This window comes from Jaculus jaculus, chromosome 6, assembly GCF_020740685.1.
Source record: "Jaculus jaculus isolate mJacJac1 chromosome 6, mJacJac1.mat.Y.cur, whole genome shotgun sequence".
NCBI lineage: Eukaryota > Metazoa > Chordata > Mammalia > Rodentia > Dipodidae > Jaculus > Jaculus jaculus.
In genome coordinates, this window is record NC_059107.1 from 159,711,803 (window position 1) to 159,727,165 (window position 15,363).

The following is a 15,363-nucleotide window of genomic DNA, read 5'->3' on the forward strand; positions in this document are numbered from 1 at the left end:
CTCCCACGATCGCGTCAGGAGCTGCGGTGGCCCTTAGAGCTGTCCTGAGCCGAGGTGAAGGGCTAGGCCTCTGCACCAAGTGCAGCTTGGAGGAGGAGGTGCGGGTCTCCATTGTCCATTGCTGTGGGTGTGCTCGGGACACAGATAATCTTGGGCAAGGCAGCTCCCCTCGCTGAAGGGTGATTCTGGGGACAGAATGCTGCTGTGAGCTGAGAGGGAGCCACCTGCGGAGCAGCGGAAGGGGGGCCACCCTGAGCCCAGCCTTCGTCCTTCATTCTCTGCTCTTTCTCTCATTTGAGGAAAAAACTAATCTTTTTCTCTTTTTTGTTTTTCGAAAGGCCCAGATTAAGGCTGGAATATAAAGTCCAACGCCCAATTCCTGGGACATGCGTCCACCGTCCACCGCGGTGACTTGCATTGCCTAGGGCACAGTCACAAGCCACAAACATGGCTCTTTCAGCCTGCCTCTGTGACCCTGCGGACACAGGGGCAGGCCCTCCCTAAGGAGCTGTGTGAGACAGGCGCACGCATCCAAAGGTAACCCTCTCCCAAAGGCAATTCCGCTTCCAGGCTGAAGAGATACCATATGCCAAGGCACGGGAGTGTGAAGAGGTATGACATGTTCAGCAAATTCATACATTTATTCCTTCAACAAATATTTACTGAGCACCTGCTATGTACCAGACGTGAATTCAGGCTGGCGGTACAACTGTGAAGAAAACACAGCCCCTGGCCTGGCAGAGCTGACATTCCAGAGAAACACGGCAAACACACAGCAGGAACTAGATGGCAATCCTTAGGTGCCCAGGAAGCCCTGAAGGGGAGGAGGGGCGGATGTGGTTGGTAAGGGCGAGGATTGCTGACTCTACAGCGTCGGGGCCCCTGCTCCGAGATGACTGTGTTTGAGCAAGGGCCTGCAGGAAAAAGTGGGAATATGGATGAAGTCAGGCAGGATCCCCCAGGCCTTGAAGGCATGGGCAGAACTTTGGCATCCAGTGGGCTTGGGAGGTAGACCATCCTGGGAGACACTGGTGCCATTTCCTGGCATAGGAAGTTGGTGCGCAGTGAGTAAGGGGCCTAAGTCAGTAGGGTTGGTGGCCAGTACCCCAGCACACTCCGTGTGCCGAGTGTATCCACGCCCACTGTGCCACCTTTGACACTGACAGAGACACGAAGCAGCACCCCCAAGAACATGGGGCAGCAACGTTGAGCGCAGGCCTGGTGAGAGCTCCGTGAGAAAGGCGCTGCTGACCTGCTGGGTAAACAGACGCGGTGGCAGGGTCTGAGGGGACCCTTAGCCCAATCGTGATTGAAAGGAAAAGAAAAACCTAGCCGGGCGTGGTGGCGCACACCTTTCGTCCCAGCACTCAGGAGGCAGAGGTAGGAGGATCACTGTGAGTTCGAGGCCACCCTGAGAATGCATAGTGAATTCCAGGTCAGCCTAGACTAGAGTGAGACCCTACCTTAAAGAAAAAGGGGGGCTGGGGAAATGGCTTAATGGTTAAGGCACTTGTCTGTGAAGCCTGAGGACCCAAGTTTGATTTCCCAATACTCATGTAAGCCAGATGCACAAGATGATGCATGTATCTGGAGTTGGTATGCAGTGGCTGGAGTCCCTGGCATAGCCTTTCTCTCTCTCTCTTTCTCTCTCTCTCTCTCTCTCTCTCTCTCTCTCTCTCTCTATATATATATATATATATATATATATATATATATATATATGTATATGTATATGTATATATACCTCTTTCTCTCAAATAAATAAAGATAAATATTTTAAAATAATTCCTTTTTAAAAAAAAGAAAAAAACAGGAAAAGAAAAGCCCATTTCCTACAGTATGTGGTAGGAATTGAAGATTCTAGCCCATGTGGTTCCTGTCTGTTGCCTAATAAACCATGAAAGGCGTGAGCTGGTTTACTGAAGAGAACAGACAGCAGAATGTGCGCAGAGCAGTCCGAGGGCAGCGTGACAGGCGCGTGCATCAGCTCGGTGATTCCGGAACAAGGAGGGAAGAGTTACCGGGAGAGCGAGGGTTCCTTCAGCGAAAGCCAGGGCTTGTGGAAGAGGTGCGCACCCCGCTAGTCAGGCCCCTGCCTCGCCTCCCAAGCAGCTGGGATTACAGAAGGACATCACTGCACCTCATATTCTCTCTCCTTGCCTTCTCTTCTTTCCTGCCTTTCTTTCTTTCTTCCTTCTTTCCTTCTTCCTTCCCTCCCTCCCTCTCTCTTTCTCTCTCCTTTTCTTTCTTTCTTTCTTTCTTTCTTGTTTTTTGAACCCAGGGCTTTGCACACAACAGGCAAGCACTTTACCACTGAGCTACATCCCCAATCTTTTGTTGTTTGGTTGGTCTTTTTTTTTAGTTTTTTTCAAGGCAGGGTCTCACTCTAGCCCAGGCTGACCTGGAACTCACTCGGTAGCCCAGGCTGGCCTCGAACTCATAGCAAATTCTCCTACCTCAGCCTCCTGAGTGCTGGGATTAAAGGCATGTGCCACCATGCCTGGCTGCTTTTGTGTTTGGGGACAGGGTGTCGCTAAAGAGTAGTCCAGGCTAGCCTCCACCTCCGGCTCCCTCCCTCGTCCTCCCTGGCGCTGGCATTATAGTCACCTCACCACGGCCAGCCCGCGTGTTTTGTTTTTGTCTCGTTTCTGAGCTGTGTGCATGTCCCTGTGTGTGCAGGTTGACGCCAGATGAAGGCCTCAGGTGCCCTTTGTTCCTCAGGTGCTGTCCACCTTTTAAAATATGTATATTTTATTTGTTATTTATTTATTTATTTGAGAGAGAGAAAGAGGCAGAGAGAGAGAGAGAGAGAGAGAGAGAGAGAAAGAATGGGCGCGCCACAGCTTACAGCCACTACAAATGAACTCCAGACGCAAGTGCCCCTCGTGTATCTGACTTATGTGGGTCCTGGGGAATTGAACTAAGGTCCTTTGGCTTTGCAGGCAAACACCTTGACTGCTAAGCCATCTCTCTAGCCTTGTTCACCTTTTAAAAATATTTATTTATTTATTTAAGAGAGAGAAATGGGCAGGGAGAAAGAGAAACAGACAGAAAAAAAAAAATAGGCATGCCAGGGGATGGAGAGATGGTTTAGCAGTTAAGGCGCATGCCTGCAAAGCCCAAGGACCCAGGTTGAATTCTCCAGGTCCCACGTAAGCCAGTTGCACATGGTGGTGCAGTGTCTGGAGTTCGTTTGCAGTTAGAGACCCTGGCGTGCCCATTCTCTCTCTCTCCCTCTCTCTGTAATAGATAAATAAATACAAATAAATATTAAAAAAGAAAAGAAAGTGGGCACGCCAGGGCCTCCAGACACTGCAAAGGAACTACAGATGTGTGCACCCCCTTATGCATTCTTTCCTTCTCTCTCTCCTCTGCTTCAGTCTCACTCTCAAATAAATAAATAAATAAATAAATAAATAAGATACTTATGCATTTATTTGCAGAGAGAAAGAGAGGGAGAGAGACACAGAGAGAGAATGGGCGCACCAGGGTCTCCTGCCATTGCAAATGAACTCCAGATGCTTGCACCACGTTGAGCGTCGGGCTTTACATAGGTACTGCAGAATCAAACCAGAGTTGTCAGGCATTGCAAGCAAGCACCTCAAACCCTGAGCCATCTCTCCAGCCCCAGTATATACATTGTTTCAATGTGGGTTCTATGGATTAAACTCAGGTCCTCATGCACTTTATTAACTGGATTATCTCCTCGGGCCCATTTTTCTTTTAAACTTAAATTTATTTGGGCTGAAGAGATGGCTTAGTGGTTAAGGTGCTTGCTGGCAAAGCCAAAGGACCAAGGTTTGGTTCCTCAGTACCCATGTAAAGTCGGATGCACAAGGTGGCACATGTGTTTGGAGTTTATTTGCTAGAGGCCCTGACGTGCTCATTCTCTCTCTCTCCATCTCTCCATATACATATATATATGTGTGTGTGTATACACACACACACACACACACACACACAAAATCTTTCTCAAATAAATAAAATATTTAAAACAAAATTTATAACTTAGATCCTGTCTAAAAATAAAAGCAATGGACTGGAAAAAAAATGTATTATTTTCACATGTGTGTATGGGTGTGCTAGGGTCTCTTGCTATTGTCAAGAAACTCTAGATGCATGTGCCATTTTGTGTCTAACTTTACATAGATGTTGGGAGATCAAATCCAGGCTGACATGCTTTGCAAACATGAGCCTTTAACCATTGAACCATCTTCCCATCATGGTCCCTACCGTTTTTGCTTGTTTTTTTTTTTTTTTTTTTTTTTTATTTATTTGAGAGCAACAGACACAGAGAGATAGATAGAGGGAGACAGATAAAGACAGATAGAGGGAGAGAGAGAGAATGGGCACGCCAGGGCTTCCAGCCTCTGCAAACGAACTCCAGACGCGTGCGCCCCCTTGTGCATCTGGCTAACGTGGGACCTGGGGAACCGAGCCTCGAACCGGGGTCCTTAGGCTTCACAGGCAAGCGCTTAACCACTAAGCCATCTCTCCAGCCCTTTTTTTTTTTTTTTTTTTTTTTGAGGTAGGCTCTTGATCTAGCCCAGGCTGACTTGAAATTCACTCTGTAGTTCCAGGATGGCCTCCAACTCACAGCGATCCTCCGACCTCTGCCTCCCGAGTGCTGGGATTAAAGGTGTGAACTAGCACAGCGGGCTGCCTGTGGCAGCCAGGTTCACACCTGACCAAGAATAGCTTGTGGGAGAAAAGGTTTATTTTGGCTTACAGACCCAAGGGGAAGCTCCATGATGGCAGGGAAAACAATGTCATGAGCAGAGGGTGGACATCATCTCCTGGCCAACATCAGATGGACAACAGCAACAGGAGCATGTGCCAAACACTGGCAAAAGGAAGCTGGTTTTAAAACCCAAAAAAAAGCCCGCCGCTAACAATACACTGCCTCCAGGAGGGTTTAATTCCCAAATCTCCATCAGCTGGGCACTAGCATTCCAAACACCTAAGTTTATGGGGGTCACCTGAATCAAACTACCACACACACACACACACACACACACACACACACACACACACTTTTTTTTTTCTTTCCGAGGTAGGGTCTCACTCTAGTCCAAGCTGACCTGGAATTCACCAGGTAGTCTCAGAGTGGCCTCGAACTCATGGTGATCCTCCTACCTCTGCCTCTCGAGTGCTGAGATTAAAGGCGTGCACCTCCACACCCGGCTCCCACCCCCCTTTTTAAAGACAGAGTCTTTCTATATAACTCAGGCTGTCCTTAAACTCTGGACAGAGCTCCTGCCTCAGCTTCCCGAGTAGCACTCTCTTTAAGTTCATTTGTTTATTTGTGGGGGCATGTGGGGGCGCTAGTGCCTCTGCACACTTGCGGGGGTCAGAGGATAACTGAAAGGCGCTTGTGCCCCCATCTTCTCCAGACAAAATCTCTTGCTACAAAGAAAAAGCACTGCCAAACCACAAATGAACCCCAGACCAGCTGGTCCTCAGGGGAGCTCTTGTCCTGCTCCACCTCCTGTTGGCATAGGTGAATTGAGATCGCAAATGCTTGTGCCCCTTTATATCTGGCTTTACGTGGGTGTTAGAGAATTGAACCCTGGACCAGAAGACTTTACAAGAAGGCGCCCTTGCCGGGCGTGGTGGCGCACGCCTTTAATCCCAGCACTCGAGAGGCAGAGGTTGAAGGATCACCATGAGTTTGAGGCTACCCTGAGATGACATAGTGAATCCCAGGTCAACCTGGGCTAGAGTGAGACCTTACCTAGAAAAAAAAAAAATACAAGAAGGCACGCTTAACAGCTAAGCCATCTCCCCAGCCCCTGCAATGTCTTTTTTAAAATTTCTTAAATTTATTTTTATTTGAGACAGAGAGAGAGAGAGAGGAAGAGAGAGAGAAAGAGCATGGGCACGCCAGGGCCTCTAGTCACTGCAAACCAACTCCAGATGCATGTGCCACCATGTGCATCTGGTTTACATAGGACTTGGAGAATCTAACTTGGGTCCTTAGGTTTCGCAGGCAAGTGCCTTAACCGTTAAGCCATCTCTCCAGCCTCCCTGCAGTCTTTTTTTAAAAAAAAAATATTTATTTATTTATTTGCAAGTAGAAAGAGATAGAATAGAGTCAGAGAGAATGGGTGTGCCAGGGCCTCCAGCCACTGCGAATGAACTCCAGACGTGTGCGCCACTTTGTGCTTCTGGCTTTAAGTGGGTCCTGGGGAATCAAACCCAGGTTGCCAGGCATTGCAGACAATCACCTTAACCACTGAGCCATCTTTCTGCCCCAGTCTCTCTTGTGAATGAAGCCTGTACCCCAGCCTCCACCCCCGAGGTAGAAGTCTTGTGAGTGCTCAGGTACACTGGAGCATGGAGGGCGAGACTCTGAGATGGAGAGGGAGGAGAGCGCGAAGGAGAGGCTGGAGCTAGAACAGGCGGAGTAGGAAGCTGGGAGGAAGGCGCGTGAGTTGTCCTCTTCCCCTGGGACTGAGGAGATCACAGCCAGGCTGGAGACGGGCAGCGGCGGGTCTTGCACTACTGCTAGACAGAGAGGGAGGAGCGCAAGGGAGCACTGGCGCAGGGCTGGAGGAGGAAGGGACTCTGGGGAGTGTGAGGAAATTAGCCTTTTTAAAGTGCAGCCAACCATTCACTGTGGAAACATTTTAGCCGATCATGGTGACTCACATTTTAATGCCAGCACTTGGGAGGCTGAAGTAGGAGGATCACCATAAGTTTAAGGCCAGTCTGGGCTATCCAATGAGTTCCAGGTCAGCCTGGGCTAGAGTGAGACCCTGCCTCAAAGCAACAACAAAAGGGGGTGGGGAGATGAGACGAAAGAGAATAAATATGGCAGGAACATGACCAAATTATGGTAGGTTAATCTATTAAAGCCTTTTGTTGTTTTGTTTTGTTTTGTTTTGTTTTTTGAGGTAGGGTCTCACTCTAGCCCAGGCTGACTGAGAATTCATTATGGAGTCTCAGGATGACCTCAAACTCATGGTGATCCTCCTACCTCTGCCTCCCAAGTGCTGGGATTAAAGGAGTGTGCCACCACATCCAGCTTAAAGTTCTTAATTAAAAAAAAAAAAATCAGGGCTGGAGAGATGGCTTAGCAGTTAAGCGCTTGCCTGTGAAGCCTAAGGACCCCGGTTCGAGGCTCGGTTCCCTAGGTCCCACGTTAGCCAGATGCACAAGGGGGCGCACACATCTGGAGTTCGTTTGCAGAGGCTGGAAGCCCTGGCACGCCCATTCTCTCTCTCTCCCTCTATCTGTCTTTCTCTCTGTGTCTGTCGTTCTCAAATAAATAAATAAAAAAAATCATAGAGGTTAGGAATTCAGCTCTGTGGCCGAGCCTTTGCCTAGGAAACACAAGGCCCTGGGTTTGGTCCCCAGCACAAAAAACAAACACAACAACAACAACCAAAAATAAATAAATAAATAAATAAATAAAGTATTTGACACATAAGAAAGTCAAGGTGCTGGAGAGGTGGCTTAGTAGTTAAGGCACTTAACTGCAAAAGCCTAAGGACTCAGGTTCAATTCCCCAGAACCCACGTAAGCCAGATGAACATGGTGGCGCATGCATCTGGAGTTCGTTTGCAGTGGCTGGAAGCCTTAGTATGCCCATTCTCTTTCTCTCTATATAAAATAAATAAAATAAGCCATGCGTGGTGGTACATGCCTTTAATTCCAGCACTCAGGAGGCAGAGGTAGGAGGATCACCATGAGTTCAAGGCCACCCTCAGAATACAGAGTGAATTCCAGGTCAGCTTGGGCTAGAATGACTATCTAGGTCAGAAAACAAACAAACAAACAAAAAAAACCAAACCTGTCTTAAGGGGGCTTCTCACACCCATCTTCCCTCCTTGGACAAGAGCTCTGTCTTGCTTCCTTCTCTTATGTTCTGGGCTTAAGTCCCCCTTCCCTTAAAGTTCTCCCTCTTAAAGCTCTAAGCTATAGAAAAATCTCTCTGAACCTTATCCTCTTGTCTGTGGCTTTCATTTATCAAATTCATAAGACAAGAATCTGGGAACAGGCCTGGAAAGATGACCCAGCAGGTAAAGGTACTTGCTTGCAAAGCCTGACGGCCCAGGTTTGATCCCCCAGTGTCCAAGTGGAGCCAGAGGCACCAAGTAGCACAAGAGTCTGGAGTCTTTCTTGGTGGCAGAGTCCCTGGCACGCCCACACTCATTCTCTCTCTCCCTCTTTCTGTCTCTCAAATAAATAAATAAAGATATTTAAAAAAAAAAAAAAGACTCTGGAAGCCAGGCATGGTGGCGCACGCCTTTAATTCCAGCACTCAGAAGGCAGAGGTAAGAGGATTGCCGTGAGTTCGAGGCCACCCTGAGAATACATAGTGAATTCCAGGTCAGCCTGGGATAGAGTGAGACCCAACCTCGAAATAAAACAAAAAATAAAATATAAAGACTCTAGGAACACCTCACAGATTTGCGTTGGCATATACCGGTGCATTGGCAAGGACCTCCAAAATTCCTGTATCAACAGTCCATAGTCATATTTTCCCCATTGTCTACAAACGGTTTATCACTGTTTTCTTGGAATGGTAATTTATCAAGGATCATGTACCGTTTCTTAACTCTTGTTCCATAGAACAACAACCCCCTCCCTACTTTCCTCCCGTGATGTTGGTCTTGTGAGGAGGCCAGGCCATTTATTGTATGGACTCTTAATGTTCCGCTGTATTAGTTGTCTATTGAAGCGGAACACATCCCACAAAACTCACAGGCTAAAACAACAATTGAGATTTCTTCCTGCACAGCCCTTGTGGTCAGGAAATGAGCAGTTGACCTGTTTGGCCTATCTAGACCCTGGCAGAAGCAACAGCCTATTGAAGTTAGGTTCAAGATGGATAGTCAGACAAGAAAAGAGGAGACATAGGCCTCAAATAATCTTTTAAAAACTGGGGCAAGAAATGGGGCCAAAGCTGAAAGGAGAGAAACAGAGCTGTGAGGTCTGGGTGCTGTTATTTGACACTTTATGATGGAAAATTTCAAACAGATATGAAAGTAGAGCTCAGCACAGCAAATGCCACACATCTGCTTTGCATCTTCCCAAGAAGCTGGGTTGGAGGATGCGGTGGTTTGACCCAGGTGTCCCCCATAAACTTAGGTGTTCTGGGCTGATGGAGATTTGGGAATTAGCGCCTCCAGGAGGCAGTGTATTGTTGGGGGCAGGCTTATGGTTGTTATAGCCAGTGTCCCCTTGCCAGTGTTTGGCACACTCTCCTATTGCTATGGTCCACCTGATGTTGGCCAGGGAGTGATGTCCACCCTCTGCTCATGCCATCATTTTCCCCTGCCATCATGGAGCTTCCCCCTCGAGCCTGTAAGCCAAAATAACCGCTTTTTCCCCTACAAGCTGCTCTTGGTGCTCTTGGGTGATTTCTGCCAGCAATGCGAATCTGACTGCAACAGAGGACAAACTCCTGGAACCTGTGAATGTGACTGCTGCACTTACCTTCCTGTCACTGAGACAAAACACCTGAGCAAAAGCAGCTGATGGATGGAAAGGGTCTGTTTGGGCTTACAGTCCCAGGGGAAAGCGGCCTCAAGGCAGGCACAAGCGGGCAGCTGCTTAGGGTGTTAGGACATTCTGTCACATGTCTGGGTGGAGGTAGTCTGATGACACAGGGGTCTGGGGTGTCTTTGGGAGCTTCAGAGCCTTATCTCAGCTTGGGCGAGCCGGGGTGTGGGTGCGCACAGACACGCACAGCTTGTCCTGAGCCAGTGGCCTTCTGGGTTCTCGTCTTATGAATTTCAACGAATGAAACCCAGAGACTGGAGGATAAAGTTTAGAAAGATCCTATGATAGAGTTCATAGAGATAGAACTTAAGAGAAAGCTGAAGGAGGATGGCGAGATGGCTTAGCAGTTAAGGCACTTGCCTGCAAAACTGAAAGGACCCAGGTTCAATTCCCCAGGACCTACATAAGCCAGATGCACAAGGTGGCACATGTGTCTGGAATTCGTTTGCAGCAGCTGGAAGACCTGACATGCCCATTCTTTCTCTCTCTCAAATAAATAAATAATTTAAAGAGAGAGACAGAGAGAGAAAGCTTAAGCCAGGCATGGTGGCACATATCGCTGAGAGTTCAAGGCCACCCTGACACTACCTAATGAATTCCAGGTTAGCCTGTACAAGAGTAAGACCCTGCCTTGAAAGAGAGAGAGAAAGAGCAAGCTTAAGAGAAGGAAGAAATGAGCAGTAATGGGGTTCCCAGAAAATGGGAAAGTCCACCTAGAAACCAAGATTGGGGTCTTTCATGGGAGTTTACAGGATGGAGGCTGAACTGGTCAGTTCAGGCAGGTGTCTAGGTGCGTGGTCAGATCTTCTTGGAAATGGCAATTTTCCCAGGAATCTTAATCCTTCAGGAGGTGTGCAACCTTCTCAGGAGGGGTGGTTGTCCTACTAGGAAAGGGGAACTTCTCCAGAGAATAAGAGATAAGGAAAGGCCAGACCCTTCTGACAGTTCTGACCTCTTGCAAAGTAGAATGACCCAGATTCTCCTATGGGCTCAAAAACATTCCTTGGTTTTACTTTCAGGGGTCCTGTAACCCCTTAGCTGAGTCAGTGGCTACAGCTCAATGTCCTGCTTCATCACTCTTCACCAAGTCATTTTAAAAAATTTTTTTATGCAAGGGCTGGAAAGATGGCTTAGCGGTTAAGGTGCTTGCCTACAAAGCCAAAGGACCTCGGTTCTATTCTTCAGGACCCACCTAAGCCGGATGCACAAGGTGGCACATGCATCTGGAGTTCGTCTGCAGTGGCTGAAAGCCCTGGCATGCCCATTCTCTCTCTCTCTCATTTGGCTTCTTTCCCTCTATCAAATAAATGAAATTAAAATTTTAAAAAAATTATGTGTACGAGAGACAATTGGTGCACCAGGGTGTCCAGGCATTGTAATCAAACTCCAGGTGCATGTACCACCTTTGCACATGTGAGACCTTGCACATACATCACCTTGTACATATGGCTTACATGGGATCTGGGGAGTTGAACATGGGTCCTTAGGCTTTGCAGGCAAGCACCTTAACTGCTAAGCCATCTCTCCAGCCCCCAAATCTTTGTTTTGGGCTGGAGTCTTCTTCCTGATTCTAGACCTTGTAGGCTTCATAGATTCTCAGGCCTCTATTCCCCTATGGGACTGGGGTTACAGGCTTGTGTGGCCACACCTAGCTATTTAATATGGGATCTGGATTCAAACTCTGGTAGGCTCAGGTCTCTTCAGGCCTTCATGCTTGGGCAGGAAGCACACTTGGCTGCTGAGCCATCTCTACAGCCCAACTCTGGCCTCTTGAACAGTATTCATATTGGTAAAGGCTATGAAGACTTTTGAAGTTGGGCTGAATGCATTTTGTATCATGAGATGGACATGAGTCTATGGGGTCCAGGGGTAGACGGTGATGGTTTGAATATAAATGTCCCAATAGCCTCATATATGTGACTACTTAATTCTCAGTTGTTGGCACTGCTTGGGAAGGCTGCAGAGCCCTTGGAACCTTGCTGGGGGAAGTGTGCCACTGGGGGTATGCCTGGAGATGTCATAGCCCCACTTCCACACTCAGCTGGCTCTCTGCTTCCTCTTTGCTGTTGTGGAGATGTGATGCCCACAATGCCAAAAGTTCCCTTTGGACTATAAGCTTCCATAGACTGCTTGTAGTCGGGTGTTTGTCCAGCAATGAGAAGGTGGCTGCTACAGCTCCCTAGCAAGTTCAAGGCCAGCTGGGACTACCTAAAAATAAAAGTCATAAATGAAGAAAAATATTTTAAAAAAAAATAGCCAGGCATGGTGGCGCATGCCTTTAATCCCAGCACTAGGGAGACAGAGGTAGGAGGATCACCGTGAGTTCAAGGCCACCCTGAGACTATATAGTGAATTTCAGGTCAGCCTGGGCTAGAGTGAAACCCTACCTTGAAAAAAATATTAGGAAGGTCTCCAGTAAACAACCTAATGCTTCACCTTAAAGCTTTGGAAAACGAAGAACAAGGTAAACTGAAAATCAGTAGATGGGAAGAAATCATAAAGATTAGGGCAGAAATTAATGAAATAGAAACCAAAAAAAAAAACAATCCAAAGAATCAATGAAACAAAGAGTTGATTCTTTGACAGGATAAACAAGGTTGATAAACCCTTAGTAAATCTGCCCAAAAGAGAGAAGAGAAAAAAAAAATGAATAAAATTAGAGATGAAAAATGCAGCATCACAACAGATATCAGAAAAATTGAAAAAATCATAGGGACATACTATAAGAACATATACTCCACTAAGTTTAAAAATCTGAAGGAAATGGGTTTCATTGATTTATATGACCTACCTAATCAACATGAGATTAGTCACTTAAATAGATGTATAACAAGTATGGAGATCCAAGCACTTATCAAAAATTTCCCAGTTAAAAAAATTCCAGGCCCAGATGGATTCACTGGTGAATTTTATCAGACCTTCAGGGAAGAACTAACACCAATGCTTCTTAGACTTTTCTATAAAATAGAAAAAGAAGGAGCTGGGCATGGTAGCACATGCCTTTAAACCCAGCACCAGATATTTGGTAAAAATGCCTAAAATACTCATTGGAGAAAAGACAGCCTCTTCAGCAAATGGTGCTGGGAAAACTGGAAATTCATCTGTAGAAGGATGAAAATAGGTTTCTCTCTTTCTCCATGCACAAGAATTAAGTCCAAATGGATTAAAGACCTTAATATCAGACCTGAAACTCTGAAACTGCTAGATGAAAAAGTAGGGGAAACCCTTCGACATATTGGTCTTGGCAAAGACTTTCTGAATACAACCCCAATTGTTCAGGCAATAAAACCACAGATTAAATGCTGGGACCTCATGAAATTACAAAGATTTTGTATGGCAAAGGACACTGTGAATAAAGCAAATAGGCAACCTGCAGAATGGGAAAAAAATCTTTGCCAACTATACATCTGATAGAGGATTAATATCCAAGATATACAAAGAGCTCAAAAAACTAAATAAGAAATCAAACAACCCAATTAAAAAATGGGCTATGGGACTAAATAGAGAGTTCTCAAAAGAAGAAATACGGATGGCACATAAACATCTAAAAAAAAGTTCTACATCCCTAATCATCAGGGAAATTCAGATTAAAACTATGTTGAGATTCCATCTCACTCCTGTCAGATTGGCTATCATCATGAAGACAAATGACCATAAATACTGGCAAGGATGTGGAAAAAGAAGAACCCTTCTACACTGTTGGTGGGAATGCAATCTGGTCTGGCCATTGTGGAAATCAGAGTGGAGGTTCCTAAGATAGCTAGAAATAGATATACCATATGACCCAGCTATAGCACTCCTAGGCATGTATCCTAAGGACTCATCTTATTACCTTAGAGATACTTGCTCAACCATGTTTATTGCCACTCAATTCACAATAGCTGGGAAATGGAACCAGCCTAGATGTCCCTCAACTGATGAGTGGATAATGAAGCTAAGACACAGTTATACAATGGAGTTCTATTTAGCAGTAAAGAAAAATGAAGTTATGAAATTTGCAGGAAAATGGATGGATCTGGGAAGGATTATACTAAGTGAGGTAACCCAGGCCCAGAAAGCCAAACATTGCATGTTCTCTCTCCTATGTGGATCCTAGCTACAGATGATTGGACTTCTGTGTGAGTAGGAAGAACACTCAGTAGCAGAGATCAGTAAACTAGAAAAGAGATATAAAGGAACAGAAAGGGAGGGGGTACTTAATAGAACGGTTTGTATTTATGTAAGTAGAATAATAGATTAATGGGGGTGAAAAGGCCTAAGTGAGGTCAGAGGAAGAGATTGAGTAAAGGAAAGATGGAGGGTATAAATCTAAGAGGATATAAATAATCATATGGAAACTTACTTTTTTTGGACAATGGAATACTCAGGAGCCATCGATTGTTACTAGAAAATTTTCAGAGTGGGAACCCTTCCAGTGAGTTGTTGGCCAGGGAGGTCCCTGATGCTCCCAAAACATTACAGGCCATTGCCGAGGCCCTTGGTTTCCCACCAGGAATAGATGGTAAGACCCTATTGCTGAAGACTCCACATACTTGGACTGCAAGGCCACTGAGAAATCCTGCTGAGCTGGAGCTGAGCTGAAAACCTCTCCCATGTAGACCAGCTGACAGAAAGCTGGAAGAAGCCATTCTGCATGCAGTTCAATGGGAGAGAGAGAAATCACCAGTAAAGATACTCAACAGTGGACACTTCAAGCCTTATATTTGGCCAGCCAGGCCAATAAGCCAATGGGTGCAATAGTGGCATATCTGTCATGGTAGAAACCAACTGCCTTCTAATTAGAGGCCCACTCCATGGGAGGGGAATATATCCCTGGTACTGAAAATCTACAACAGGGGTAGTCATGAGCCCTAGGGGTGTAATGTCTGTTGCTATCTGGCTAAATGTATGTACTATTCTCACAAACTGCCCAGTAAGCCCTTCTCTTAATGTTCATACCCATATATTAATACTGTTCTCACTTTTGGTAGAGAATCTTCTCTTTTCAGATGGCAATGACCTTGGGATGACTCAGAAGGCATCATGGTGCTGGGAAGAAGTGACAAAGTAGTGCTCAACACTATAATATGTCTATCACACCTTCCAAGGATCAGGAAGAGGTGGCAGAAAGAATGAAAGAGCCAAAGGAAGGGTAGGACTCTCTACAATGTGCTCCCCCCAGACACAAAATAACCTGGATATTCGTGACCTCACAGTGCCTGACACTACCTACACAAGACCATCTTAATAGGGAGAAAAGATCATGACATCAAAATAAAAGAGAGACTGATTGAGAGGGGGAGGGGTATGATGGAGAGTGGAGTTTCAAAGGGGTAAGTGGGGGAGGGGGGAGGGAGGGCATTACCATGGGATATTGTTTACAATCATGAAAGTTGTTAATAAAAATAAATTAATTTGAAAAGAAAAAAAAAAAAGAGGATGTCAAAGGCAGCATCCCCAGGCATGGCTAAACTCAGGAAGCTCTTACTTTTTTTGGGGGGGGGTATATTTTCATTTGTTGACTGTTTCTCTGCACACCATCAGTCACTTAATGTTCTAAGAAAACAGGTCAGACTCTGCCCGAGGATATGGGAGACAAGACAGGGCTCCCTGAATGAGTATGCTTGGACCTCTGTGCTTGGGCCACCAGGGTAGGGACAGGCTGTCAGCTAACTTGGCCTGAAGAACAGAGGGATGTGGCAAGATTGTATGACTGTGTGTCAGGGCAACATGAAAAGCCGCATTAGCAGCCTCGGGCACTGTGTCAACAAAGGGTTTTTAATAGCTGCAGATGCCCTGCCAGCTGGCCTTTGTGTCCGCGGCACTCATTCTGAAGTCACCAGAGCCAGGACCAGGTGCACCACAGTGACCCAG